At 43.4% G+C, this 15,098-nt stretch overlaps 1 protein-coding gene across 1 annotated transcript in view; it reads left to right on the top strand.

Annotated features, from left to right (window-relative positions):
* gria3b (glutamate receptor, ionotropic, AMPA 3b) overlaps positions 1 to 15,098 on the top strand; it is a 502,427-nt gene that overhangs the window by 126,904 nt on the left and 360,425 nt on the right. The window lies entirely within an intron of this gene.

The following is a 15,098-nucleotide window of genomic DNA, read 5'->3' as shown; positions in this document are numbered from 1 at the left end:
CAGGGTCTCCATGGCATCCAACATCCTCTCCCTGGAAACCTCCGTATGCGCACGTGTGGGCACCACTTCATCAGAGAGCAGAGGGACTCACTCCTTTGATTCACGTGCCGCTCTGCTGAGGGTTTCCAACAGCATGATGTTCCTATGCCTTCTGCTGACCCTCCATGATGAGTTGGAAGGCCAAATCCCGAGGCTCATCATCTGATTCAGACCTTACAGATGCCTCTTCCCCAGCAGTACTCCAAGTGCTGGGGAGCTTGGGCTGAAACGGCCTCCTCCTGCTGCGGACGTATGTGTTCATGCGGTGACCACTGGATTATGATCCGGACCTGCTCTAGATTTAGGTCCCACCAAAGTGTGTGTCTCTGCACTGGTGTAAGGTGTGGGTAAGAGCTGTGACCGGTTTTCCAGGCTGCTTATTTCCAGCTCTTCAATGGAGGAGGAGTCCTTTTGGCTGGAGGTGAGGACATGGATGGAGCTGAGGGACTGGCTGGCTGAGGGTGTTGGGCACTCGGCAGAGCTTCCCTGTGAATCAAAGTAGAGATAATAATTGCATGGCAGCAGAGTCAAAAGCAGGAGCAAGAACACTCACAGTTGCTTTTGAGAGAGGGATGTTGTGGTGCAGGATCCTCAGATGGCTGTTCGCTGCCAACCTCACTGTCACCGCTGGAACGGTCCACATCCTCACCAGTCAGCACGATGACTCATAGCCCAAAGTGAGTGAGGGACCTAATGTGGAGCAGTCTATCCCCAATCTGGGACCTCTCCCTACTGTTGTGAGCCAGCTTCTCCTGCATGAAAACAGATGGAGAGAGTGTGATCAGGACACATGGCACTGTGTGGAATGTTTGTGTGGTGAGGGGAGACATGGTTGGGATGAGGACGCAAGCACCAGAGGATATGAGCCTGATGGAGATGTGAGGGTGTGTGTGAGAGTTAGTGGTGTTGTCCCTTAAGGTGTGAGATCCCTGTGGATGTTTGATGGGTTTGTGAGTGTGAATTAAGAGTGATGAGAAGAATGACTTATCCTGGGATCATTCATCCTTTTCCAGCACTTGGTGGTTGTCCTGTTTTACAGGGCTGATCACCACTGCCACCGCTTCCCATGCTGGATTGGTGACCTTGCTTGCTGGCCTTCACCCTGATTGGGGGTAGAGGACATCACGGCGGGCCACCATTGCGTCCAAAAGGCGTTCGAAGGACGTGCCATTAAACCGGTGGGGGCTGCAGTTTTCTTGTCTTTTAGGGCCATGTCTTCCATGCCTGGGCTGGAGGCACTGAGAGGTGTGCATGCAGCTGCACTTTAAATATGGTGCCTGGTGTGAGGAAGCACTGAGGTGATGGCATGGCGAGAGAATTGCAGTAAAACATCCTTTTTCCCGCCAGCTACTGTACTTAGTGCAAATCTGGGATGATTCCACCCATAGCTATCATGTTAGCTTCCTTATGTCCCCAATATGCCACTTCAATTTTCATTCTCCTATGTGTTTCTTTTGGTAGTACAGAACTTGAGTATTGCTGGAAAAGAGACATGTTGAAACTTTTTGTCTTGCACTGATCAGGAAACTTTGCAAGAACTCCAATATAAGGGGAAAAGAACAATTTATACTGTATGAGAAGAGAGTGCTGATTGATTGGCCCTGGTACCAATAAGAGTCCACTTGCCAGCCAATCAGCTCTCTCTCCTCATACAGTATAAATTGTTTTTCCCCTTATTTTGGTATTCTTGCAAAGTGCCCTAATGAGTGCAAGATGAAAAGCTTCGACATGTCTCTTTTTTCAGTAATGTGTTCATGTGTTCCTGTTGAAGCCAGGAGATAGACCGAGGTTGTACCCTTGCATGGCGGATGGTGGCCACTTTATATGAAAGTCTAGAAACTAGCTAGATATGAACAATATAGCGATTAGATCTCATGGGAGTAAGAAAAGAAAGAACTTGCATGTATTTACTAGCTTTGAAATCCTCAGGATGTTCCAAGTGCTTTATAGCCAAAGAAATATTGTTAGCACATGAGTAAGTGAAACAGTTGATGAAACAATAAATAATAAAGCACATTTTGCTAAAGCTAATCTAAAGGCAGTCTGTGAAAAGAAGGATTTGTAAATAAAGGTATGTTTGTTAAGGCAAGTTAAACCAAACCAAACAGCTAGATATAGCAGTTTAATTCTTTCTGAAGCTGTTTCATAAGACTGATAGAATTATAAACTTCTGTATTTGAATCATGACACATGTAGACTGTGCTGATATCTATTGATTGGGTTACTTGCATTTTTGAAGGGTATCATGGAACAGTGAATTAATAAAATGGAACAAGCACATGCTCTGTAACTACAAATGGAAGAGTAAAATGCATAAAAATGCATTTAATGTATGGCTTATATTGTGTAGTCTATATATAAAAACTTATGCATTCAATTCAAATCTGCCAAAGTTACCATGAGATAATGACACTTAAGTGAATGTTGAAATGATTCTGGCAGGCAATGTATTACTTCTTTAAATTGATATGTTTTTGATTATAAGTGTTTTTTGCATTTTTATTTCAATAGCAAGGGAGAAGAACATTCTTAATGGAAGCTATAATCGGTTTTGGCATTTGATGAGCTCCAAACACTGTGATGCATTTCTGTAATTATTCACTTTTAACAGATCCCTAATCTATTGTGAAAGGTCTTAAAATAGAGAGTATCTCAAGAATGTGTTAAGATAATAGGTTTGAAACAAATGTGAAAAGCAATCAGAATCCAATGCATTAAAGGATAAGAATCATTTATGTTCTCACATACTTAGCGATTTCCTGCAAATCTACCTGCAGCTAATCTGAATCTGCACTGCAATTGAAAATGTAAACAAAGTTTATATGGCTATGTATGCTCTAAAGTTACAACAGGAGATGAACCGAACCCTCTGGAAATTCTATCCTCAATAATACAGGACCACATTTCCAACTTAATGCTCCCAATGGGAAACCCTTTCTGGAAGGAACACTAGTAATTATGGTTCTTTTTAGTATATAATGGACCTTTAAGAACAATACTTGTTAGGCAAGATCACATGATCTGTAGAACCAATAGGAGGGTAGCTCGGGCTACCTCAGCTGCCAGCGTAAAGATTGAGTTGGAGTTGAAAGTACATGTGTAGTTGCCGCTGAGTATATTGTAAATAAGCTTAATATTTTCACCCAAGAAGTGTCTGCAGATCAACTCTATCATTAGTAGCACAACTCGGCCACCCTTACAACAAACTGGCAATGAGGATAAACAGAAGAAATCAAGTTAGAAAGAAATCGGCACTATACCTCGCCCAGTGATTATAAGTAGCAAGCTCCATTAGAATTGAAGCAGTTATCCCCGTCAAAATGTTACAAATTGAGAGAAGTGATCCTTTTGAACCAGCCACAGATGATTGGTCTCAATACATAGAAGGCCTCACGTTCTTTTTTCAAGGGAACAGGATTATGGGGAAGAGAAGAGGCGAGATATCCACTAGAGTACTTGTGGAAGCAAAACCTACAATCTGATTTGAAGTTTCATGGCACCAGTGCCCCAGATTTGAAGAATTTCAATGAATTGGTGGACCTCATGAAGGGTCACTTTCAACCAAAGCCCTCAGATTTCAGGTTTAATTCGCGAAATAGAGCCTGGGTGAGACAATTGTGTGCTACGTGGCAAATTTAAAGCATCTAATGGGCCATTGTGTGTTCGAAATGACTCTGAATGACATGCTCAGAGATCGTTTAGAGTGTGGTGTAAAAGAGGACACTATTCAGAAAAGGTTATTATCTGAAATGAATCTGGATTTCAAGAAGGCGCTACAGATAGCACTGGCCATGGAAAGTGCAGCAAGAGATTCAGAAGCAATACAGGGTGCGCAAAATGGTGCCGTCCTCCACATCGGGCAGGAAACCTCAACTTAAAGAGACGCGAAAATGTGAGACTCTGCTGAGAAGTGGGAAACAGCCCCTGATGGTAAAGAATAAAGCAAAATAACATGGCAGCAAAATAGAAGAATAACTTCTTAATAGAGGTGGAAACAGTCAGTCTTTTAGCAATTGACAGTTTTAAAAAATTGAATGCTACCATTGTCATAGAAATGGACATATAATGAAGCAGTACAAGGAAATATTTAAGCAGGCTTGTAAACAAAAGAAGAAGCCCAATGAAATCTACAATGTAAAAGAGCCTGAAACAACAAATTCAGACATTTACTCATTATTTAATCTGAAAGTTGGAAAGACAGAACCAACATTCGTCACAGTGAAAGTAAATGGCAAGCCTGTTAGAATGGAAATGGAACCAGGAGCTTCCACTGCAGTAATTGGGGAGCATGCCTTCAGTTATTTGAATAATGGAAAACATCATTTGAGTTTACAAGAAACAGATGCCAAGCCAAAAGCATATATGGGTAAAGACATTTAAATAAAAGGCATAAGCAGAGTAACTATCCATTATGGAAGCCAATCGGCAAGCCACCAGTGTTAGTATTGAGAGGCAGCGGACCAAGCCTTCTAGGGCAAATTGGCTAAGGGAAGTCAACCTTGATTGGCCATGGAGATTCCAGAAGGAAGCTGGAAGCATTCCTGGTTTGAAAAAGGAGTGTGCAAGGGCTCAACAACCTGAAGAAATGCAGGCTGTCTTAAGCCAAAGCCTGGAAGAACAGCAGAAGGAACTCGAAGAGACCCTGCTTGATGACAGAGTTCGAGACGAGGTGAGCAACCTTTGAAAGGAGAAAGAAAACCTGTTGAAAGACCTTCACACACTACAAGATTCCCACAGGTCAAAGTTTGTACCTCTGGAAAAGTATGAAGAGAAACAAAAAGAATTCAGTACCTCTCTGAACAAACTGAAGAATGAGTTGGCAGAGAAGACACAACAATGTACAATTTTCCAGGAGGCAGGAGACAAATACGAAAAAGAGACAGAACAGCTAAATAATCAGCTAACTGAAACCAAAGAGGCTTTGGAAGCAAAAGTCACAGAATTTTCCAAGAAGCAGGCAAATAGTGAAATTTTGGGAGACTGAGCCACTGAGCTCAGACAGGATAAGCTTGTATCAGCGAGAAGTCTGGCCAACAGTGAAGTTCAAAAGAAGGCCGAGATTAAAGTCTACGCTAGAAAGAAGAAGGCACGTAGAAAGAAGTTACAGAAATACTAATAGGACTTTAATTCTGGTAGCACATGAATACACTTTCTTAAACAGGCCTGGCAATCAAATCGCAAAATGCCAATGTCCTTAGTCATTTGCCTTTACAATAAAATGATAAGCATGTCCTAGTTCCACAGGAACTCGTTTTACTGTTAAATTTCTTAGATTCCTCACCGGTATGTGCTCGACAGATCAGAGACAAGTCGGAACCCAGTCCTATCTCAAGAATGAGAACAAGTGCTATATGGTTGGTCACAGGTGCCTGTATCTGACAAAATGAAACCGTACTTCAATAGAAGACATGAAATAATCAGCCAGGATGGCATCTTATTGTGGGAATCATGAGTGATAGTTCCTCCAATGGGAACGGAGCCACTTTTAACAGAACTGCACAGTGCCCATCCAGGAATTTCTCAAATGAAGACCATAGCATGCAGCTATCTATGGTGGCCTTGGATGGATGGCAAAAGAGAGCACTATGTGCAATGTCAGCAACTGCAAAAGTTGCCAGTGACAGCGCCGTTACACCCATGGAAGTGGCCAGGTAGACTCTGGGCGTGGTTACATATTGACTATGTTGGACCTTTCCTGGGAACAATGTTTCTGCTCATTGTTGATGCCCATTCAAAATATTGGACGTGTGTGAGGTGAAGTCACCAATGTCGGCCACCACAATTGAGAAACTACATCAGGGTTTTGCCATTCACGGACTACCAGAAGTACTTGTTTCGGATAACGGCACGGCATTTACAAGTGCGGAGTTTCAACGGTTATCAGCCTCAATGTATCATTCATGTGAAAACTGCACCGTACCACCCTTCCTCAAATGGACTGTCCGAAGGGTGGTTCAAACATTCAAGGCAGGCATGAAAAAGCTAAATGACGATTCCTCGGCAACCAAGCTAGCACACTTTCTTTTTCATTACAGGACTACCCTTCACACAACAACAGGTGTCACTCCTGAGGAGTTATTGTTGAAACGCCATCTCAGGACGAGATTGAGCTTAATAATGCCGAATTTAGAGCGGAAGGTGGAAAGGAGTCAGGGAAGCCTGAAAACTAGAGACGACTGGCATAGCAGTGAGAGGAAATTTACCGTGGGAGAGCTGGTATATGTGAGAAACTTAAGGGAAAGGCCAAAGTGGTTATCGGGTGAAATAAGTGAGATGACTGGACCTCTATCTTACCACATGGAGGTGGAAGGCTGGGTCATCCGTAAACATGTGAACCATTTAAGGAAGGGTGAGACAAATCACCATAGATTTGGTTCCACCAGTGATCATAATCAGGTCTGTGTTTCCTGGTGAGGATACTCAACCCAGGACTGACATGTCTGATGTTCCTGCAAGAGTTGAGAATACAGAACTGCAAGTGCCCACTGAAGCACCTGACATTCAGGTAACTCCGGAAAAGGAGATACCTGACAAAGAATCTGAAGTTGTGGAGCTGCGATGTTCTACGCGCACCAGGAAACCACCTGAAAGACTGAACTCATAAATTTCCTACCCAATGTAAATATTATGTTGTGTTGAAAAATACGTGCTTGTAATTACAATATGTATAGCTGAGTTAAAGAGGGAGGAATGTAGTAATTATGGTTTTATTTAGTGTGTACTGTATCTTTAAGAATACTACTTGTTAGGCAAGATCACATGATCTGTAGTAACCAATAGGCGAAGTAGCTTGGGCTACCACAGCAGTTAGCGTAGAGATAGAGTTGGAGTTGAAAGCACACATGTAGTTACTGCTGAGTATATTGTAAATAAACCTAATGTTTCCCACCCAAGAGGTGTCTGCAAATCAACTCTGTCATTAATAGCAGAACTCAGCCACCCTACAACAAACACATAATGGAAATTTGGTTGCATGCTGTTAGATGGTTGGTTTTTGAAACTAAATGCCGTATATAATGCACTAGTTGTTCAGAATAATCCTCAAAGCAAATTTGGCATTCTGGACATATTCGTCCCTTCTGGAGTTTCATAACCTGGAAATTGTTGTTAAGATTACAATAAATACCTGAAGTAATCATGTGTCAGCACTAGTAATGTAAGGAATTCAGAACAGCCCTTATTTAGAGCACTGCGCTAATACATATAGCTAAGGTATTCTCTGGAGAAAGTGGCTTGTCATAGCTATAACACTGGAGAAAAGTGTTAGGCTTGTTTAGGTCTAAAATATTATGATTGCTGTTCAGATTTTAACTAACCCTTTTCCAACGCTCTTACTTTACACAATTTGTATGTCCTCATTTTCATTTACATTGTACATTGTACGTTTACATTGTAGCAAAGGCTACAGTCTACTTAGATGTACTTGTAATTGAGGTAAAACATAGGGCCATAACTTTCTGAGTGGCAATCAACGTCAGATACCCACTCCTTGCCCACTTACCATGCCAAATTTCTTCCATGCTTGTCTCGCCTGACCTTCCAATTCAGGCCAGGCAAGATCAAGGCAGCGCAGCTGTTTCTGAAGTCCAGCACCATTGATTTGAAGGAGAACATGCCCCTTTTTTTACAGCACTAGCTGCAGTAATGCAGGCAAGTTTAAAGGTCCCATTGAAATTGACAGGCCAGGGAGAAGGTAAGTGCCTAAGGTAAATTAAAAGGATTTGGGGGATGGGGTGTTCGGAGGTTGGGTGGGGGTGCGGGGAGGGGATTAGACATCAGGCTTGGTGTGGGGGGAGTCGGACATCAGGAGGGGGTACAGTGGCTGAACATTCACGGGGTTGGGCGGGTCAGGGTTGGACATTGGGAGGGGGTGGAGCGGACCTGACATTCGAAGGGGTGGGGTGTCTGGGGATGGTTGGACATCAGAAGGGGGTGGGAGCGAGGTCGGACAGCAAGAGAGGGTGGGGCAGTCGGACATTGGTGTGTTGTGAAATATCATTGCCCAATGTATTAGCTCTTCTGTTTGAAACACAGCCTGGGAACTATAGAGAAGCAGTGCTTCAAAGGCTGAGGCTGAAGCTATGATGAGCTGTTCTTAAAGACCACTAACACACTCAGACATCTTGTGCAATGTTGCAATTAGCCCGGACATCTCCACACTTTCAATTTCAATGTTTGACATTTCATCCAGAGCAACTTGATGTCTTAGACATTCTCTTAGATATGACAGTGCTCATTTAGGGTTGTGCCAATGCTGCCCAATATCTAAATGTACAATAGCATAATCCAGGAATGTAACAATTATACCTATAATGTGCCTCTCCAAATCTTTTCAAAGTTAAACCAAGAAAACACCTGATCCGGCAAAGCCTGCTTTATTTCACAGCAACTAAAAATACAGAGTAATCAACTGGACAAATGTATTCAAATTGGTACAGCTTGTTTCAAAGATCATGCTGCTGCTGCAATGCAAGCAATAACTCTCAGTTAAGTTTTAAAAGAGAAGTTGGTGAGTGGACTAGAAGAGAGTGCAGTGGTGATTCAGGAAGGAGGAGAGTAGCTAGAATTCAAAAGGAATAATTCGTGTCGGTTGGAATATGTGTAATTTCATATAGGATTACATAGGAGATGTGGCACAGAAACAGCTCATTCAACCAAGTGCTGGTAAAGCCATCTTTCCTCATCTCAATCTGTCTTCGTAATTTCCTATCCCTTTTCCCTCACAGGCTTCTCTAATTTCCCCTTGAATGCATCAACACTATTCACTTCAACCACCCCCTGTGGCACCAAGTTCCACATTCTCACCACTCTCTGGGTAAAGAAGCTTCTTTATTCCCTGTTAGATTTCTTGATATTTTTGATATATTGATGGCTTCTAGTTATGCTCTTTCCAACAAGAGGAAACATTCCCTTAGTATCCACTCGATCACAACCTATCATAATTTTAAATACATCAATTAGGTCATCCCTCAGTCTTTTCTTCAAGAGAAAAGCAACCCAGCCTACCAATTCTTTCCTGCTATGTATACTGTTACAGACAGGAGGAAGATTAATTTAAACGGCCCTGATTTCTCCACTCACTACCCGTCTGTAAACAGAAAGGTATTTTTGATTTCTGATTTCCCCCTTTATAAGTGGTGGCATATTTTTTCAACCCTTCAATTTTGGAGTTTCCAATCATCTATTAATAACCCCACAGCAAACTCGAGATTAGGTAAATTAAAAGGGGTAGTTTATTCTACACACACACAAAATGCAGGAAGAGGTTTTGCAATGTCCACCCCTTTTTGCGTTCATACAACAAAAGAGGGATAAGAGAAAGAAAGGCATTCAGGGCAAAGACTGTGATAAAAATAAGAGTTATAGTTTTAGGTGAGTCCAAAACCCAGGACCAATGTCTACAGAAGCTTCTTTCAGGTGGCTTTGTCTGGCAGAATTCCTGGTCATTGTCCTAGGAACTCGGTTGCAGGTTGAGTCCATTGAAGATGCAGTACCTTGTCTCCTGGGTATTAGTTCACTCTGCAGGCGAAATATAGCGTTCCTTTTGGAAATCAGACTTGGACAGAGACGGGGATGAAAGGCTGGATGAAAGATGCTAGCCTGGAGTCCAGTTCCCTTTGGCAGTTAAACGGCAATTGAAGATAAAATTCAAAAGTTGTATAATTAAAGGAATTCAAACAGCTCAAAGCCAGGATATTGAGGTTGGCGAGCGGGGGCTGGAGCCCGTTCGCCGACGCATAAAATGACGCAGGATGACGTCAGGCAGAACTCCCAACGTCACCCTGCGTCATTTTAATTTTCAGGTCGGCGGGGCCGCAGTCGAATCACCTGGCTGTGCACCTGGCGACCTGTCAACGGCCTGTTGAGGCCATTTAAAAACTAATTCAAGTAATTAATGGACCTGCCCGTCCAACCTTAAGGTTGGTGGGCAGGCCCAGGAGCCCTGGAGGGCTTCAGAAAAAACATGAAACACACCCCACAGGCGGGATGAGGTTTCATGAGGACTTTTAAAAATTTAATAAAAGTTTGATTAAAAGTGATGGACATGTCCCAACTCAGGTGACAGTGTCACATGAGGGGACATGTCAGGGAAATTTTATTTTTGTACATTGGCCATTTTTAAATTTGGTGCCGATCTCGCTGAAGCAGCACTTAGCCCCAGGGAGATAAGTGTGCTCTTTTGCGTGCGTGTGTGAAAGAGCGCACTCTCGGCTGAGGGAATTCCCCCACCCTGCCCGCCCGCACAGGGAGCGCATAGCGCTTCCTGGTGGATATCATGCTGGGCGGGCCTTAATTGGCCTGCCCACGTAAAATAGCGGTGCGCCCCCAATGGGGGGCACTGATTGGAGGCGCTCCTGTACATCCCCCCCTCCCCGACGGGGAGTCATGTGATTGGGAGGTTTCGGGCCAAGCTATTCGGCTAACGAGGAGCTCTTATTAAAACCCATTGTGTTTTGAGCAGATAACTGAAGAATCATTAGGACAACGTTGTAGATGACAAGCCCCAAACAGCTCTGCCTTTAACCAGAGCTGGCTGGTGCAGACATATCATCCAGGAATCCTTTGTGTTGGCTTGGCTGGAACATTTATGCAATACAAGTCACATTTCAGGAGAATAATGAGGTAGCCTTTGTCCATTGGAACACATTAGGATCCTTCAGAACAATGAGCATGTGATCAGCTGTGGCCATTTGATCAGCCCAGCTACTGTCCATTTTGAATAGCAGAAAAGAAATAATTTTGAGGTAGCCTACATCCTCTCCAGTGCCTCTCTATACCCTTTTTATAACATGGTGGCCAGAACTGCACACAGTCAAAGTGTGGTCTAATGAAAGTTCAATACAGGTTTAGCAAACCTTCCCTATTTTTCAATTATCTGCCTCCAGAAATAAAGTCTCATGCTTGGTTGGCTTTTTTAATGCACTTGCTAACCTGTGGTGCAACTTTTAGAGGTTGATGTTTTTGTACTTCGAGATCCCTTTGTTCCTCTGCTCCATGTAAACTTGCACCTTCCAAGTAATGAGTGACCTCTCTATCCTTCCTACCAAAATCTATTACCTCACAGACATTGTTGAACTTCAGTTATTTGCCCAGGCTCGAGACTTTGCCATCATTATTTTAATCCGTATTTGACATAGGCAGCTAGTTTAAAGCAGCCTGTTCCTCTCTGGGCTGAAGATGTAGGGGTAGAATTTCCACAGGGGTTCTCCCAATCTCGCAGAATCACACAGTGCAGAAGAGGCCCTTCGGCCCATCAAGTCTGCACCGACACATGAGAAGCACCTGACCTACCTACCTAATCCCATTTACCAGCACTTGGCCCATAGTCTTGAATAACATGCCAAGTGCTCAACCAGGTACTTTTTAAAGGATGTGAGCAACCCATCTCCACCACCCTCCCAGGCAGCGCATTCCAGACCGTCACCACCCTCTGGGTAAAAAAGTTTTTCCTCACATCCCCCCCCCACCCCACCACCCAAACCTCCTGCCCCTCACCTTGAACTTGTGTCCCCTTGTAACTGACCCTTCAACATTGGGGAACAGCTGCTCCCTGTCCATGCCCCTCATTATCTTGTACACCTCGATCAGGTCGGCCCTCGGTCTTCTCTGCTCCAACGAAGTCTATCTAACCTCTCTTCATAACTTAAATGTTTCATCCCAGGCAACATCCTGGTGAATCTCCCCTGCACCCCCTCCAGTGTAATCACATCCTTCCTATAATGTGGCGACCAGAACTGCACACAGTACTCCAGCTGTGGCCTCACCAAGGTTTGATACAATTCCAACATGACCTCCCTACTTTTGTAATCTCCACTGATAAAGGCAAGTGTCCCATATGCCTTTTTCACCACCCCACTAACATGCCCCTCTGCCTTCTGAGATCTATGGACACATATGCCAAGGTCCCTTAGTTCCTCAGAACTTCCTAGTGTAATGCTGTTCATTGAATACTTCCTAGTCAATTAATTCCTTCCAAAGTGTATCACCTCACAATTTTCAGGGTTAAATTCCATCTGCCACTTTTTTCTGCCCATTTGCCCATCCTGTCTATATCTTCCTGAAGCCCAAGACACTCAACCTCACTGTTAACCACCCGGACAATATTTGTGTCATCCGCAAACTTAATAATCCTACTCCCCCACATAGTCAACTATGCCGTTTATATAAATGATGATTAATAGGGGACCCAGCACAGATCTCTGTGGTAAGCCACTGGACACTGGCTTCCAATCACTAAAGCAGCCTTCTGTTATCACCCTCTGTCAACTATAACTAAGCCAATTTTGAATCCACCTTATCAAATTACCCTGTATCCCATGTGCATTTGCCTTCTTTATAAGTCTCCCATGTGGGACCTTGTCAAAGGCTTTGCTGAAATCCATACAAACTACATCAACTGCATTACCCTCATCTACACACCTGGTCACCTCCTCAAAAAATTCAATCAAATTTGTTAGACATGACCTCCCTCTGACGAAGCCATGCTGACTATCCATGATTGAACCTTGCCTCTCCAAATGAAGATAGATTCTCTCCATCAGAATTTTTTCCAATAGTTTTCCTACCACTGACATGAGACTCAATGGCCTGTAGTTCCCTGGCTTACCTCTGCAACCCTTCTTAAATAGCAGAACCACATTAGCTGTTCTCCAGTCCTGTGGCACCTCCCCCATGGCCAGAGAGGAATTAAAAATTCGGGTCAGAGCGTCTGCGACCTCCTCCCTTGCCTTGCTCAGCAGTCTGGGACGCAAATCATCCAGACCTGGAGATTTGTCCACTTTTAAGCCTGCCAACACCTCCAACACATTGTCTCTCCTTATATCAATTTGCTTAAGAACCTCACAGTCTCTCTCCCCGAGTTCCATGCCTTCTTCCTCATTCCCTTGGGTGAAGATGGATGTGAAGTATTTGTTCAACACTCTACCGATGTCCTCTGGCTCCACCCATAGATTGCCCCCTTGGTCCTATAATGGGCCCTACTCTTTCCCTGGTTATCCTCTTCCTATTGATATACTTATAGAATATCTTGGGATTTTACCTACTTTTATAGCCAGAGCTTTCTCATATCCCCTCTTTACTCTCCTAATTGCTTTCTTAAGCTCTACCCTGCACTTTCTGTACTCCACTAATGCCTCTGCTGATTTGCTCCCCTTGTACCTGCTAAAAGCCTCTATTTTCCTTATCATTGTATCCTGAATATCTCTGGTCTTCCATGGTTCTCTTGGTTTGTTACTCCTTCCTATCACCCTAGAGGGAACATGTTGAGCCTGTACCTTCCCCATTTCCTTTTTGAATGCCCCCACTGCTCTTCTGTAGATTTCCCCACAAGTAGCTGTTCCCAGTCTACCTTGGCCAGATCCTGCCTTATTTTACTAAAATCCACTCTCCCCCAATCCAAAACATTTTTTTGCAACTTGTCTATTTCTTTGTCCATAACAAGCTTAAATTGTACCATGTTGTGGTCCCCCACCACCACTTCAGCCACCTGTCCAGCTTCATTCCCCAGAATTAGGTCCAGCACTGCACCGTCCCTTTTTGGGCCCTTTACGTATTGGCCTAAAAAGTTCTTCTGTGCACATTTTAAGAAATCCACTCCATCCAAGCCCTTAACACTACGTCTATCTCAATTAATGTTGGGAAAGTTGAAATTAGCTAATATAATTACCCTATTATTGTTTTTACACACCTCCGCGAATTGTGCACATATTTGCTTCTCAATTTCCCACTGACTACCTGGGGGTCTATAATAAACATCTAACAATGAGGCAGCCCCTTTTTTATTCCTAAGTTCTACCTACAAAGCTTAATTTGATGCCCCCTCCAATATATCATCTCTCCTTATTGCAGTAACTGACTCCTTAACGAATAATGCAATGCCTCCTCCTCTTTTACCCCCTCCCCTGTCTTGCCTGAAGATTCTATATCCCGGAATGTTGAACTGCCAATCCTGCCTCTCCCTCAACCACATCTCTGTGATGGCTATTATATCACAATTCCACATGTCAATCCTCACCCTTAATTCATCTGCTTTACCTGCAATACTCCTGGCATTAAAGTAGAGGCCATCCAACCTTGCCTTACTCCCTTGAAACTTAATGCAGCTGTACTCCCTCTGACTTGATCTCCTGTCATAAGTTCTGTAGAAGAGTGGTGGAAATCACTGAAAAGTGACTATATCTGCTGATTCACTGGGATTTTCCCCAAAGTTACAGTGGGAGGCTGGGAGAACTCCCACAAAAATTCCACTTGATGTTTGTTAGGATAGGCTCAAGTGCTTATTGAGGTTTTAGATTCTGAACCAGAAATTCCACTGGCAGAAGTTTGAAGAAGCATAACCTTTGTCGACCCCATGCTTATCCACCACTACCTGCAAGGATATTTATGCAGATTCTGCTCAGAAACAGCCTTGTATGACAGAGCAGCCCAAAGTCATTCTGCCCAAGGCCATTCTAGACCAAATAGAAAAAATAGCTATTAATAATCTTCAGCTCCAAAAGGAGCTGTTTTGCCTCAAGGCATAATATAATTGATCCCTAAGATAAAAGCGAAAAACTGCGGATGCTGGAAATCCAAAACAAAAACAAAAATACCTGGAAAAACTCAGCAGGTCTGGCAGCATCTGCAGAGAGGAGCACAGTTAACGTTTCGAGTCCGCATGACTCTTAAATAGAACTAAGTAAAAATAGAAGAGAGGTGAAATATAAGCTGGTTTAAGGGGGTGGGGGGTGCGACAAGAAGAGCTGGATAGAGGGCCAGTGATAGGTGGAGATAACCAAAAGATGTCACAGACAAAAGAACAAAAAGGTGTTGAAGGTGGTGATATTATCTAAAGGAATGTGCTAATTAAGGGTAGAAAGCAGGACGAGCAAGATACAGATAGCCCTAGTGGGGGTGGGGTGGGGTGAAGGAATCGAAAAAGGCTAAAAGGTAGAGATAAAACAATGGATGGAAATACATTTAAAAATAATGGAAATAGGTGGGAAAAGAAAAATCTATGTAAATTATTGGAAAAAACAAAAAGGAGGGGGAAAATCGGAAAGGGGGTGGGGATGGAGGAG

Source organism: Carcharodon carcharias, chromosome 9 (assembly GCF_017639515.1).
Source record: "Carcharodon carcharias isolate sCarCar2 chromosome 9, sCarCar2.pri, whole genome shotgun sequence".
Classification (NCBI taxonomy): domain Eukaryota; kingdom Metazoa; phylum Chordata; class Chondrichthyes; order Lamniformes; family Lamnidae; genus Carcharodon; species Carcharodon carcharias.
Note: the sequence above shows the minus strand (reverse complement) of the source record. Positions and strands in the feature narration are given on the sequence as shown.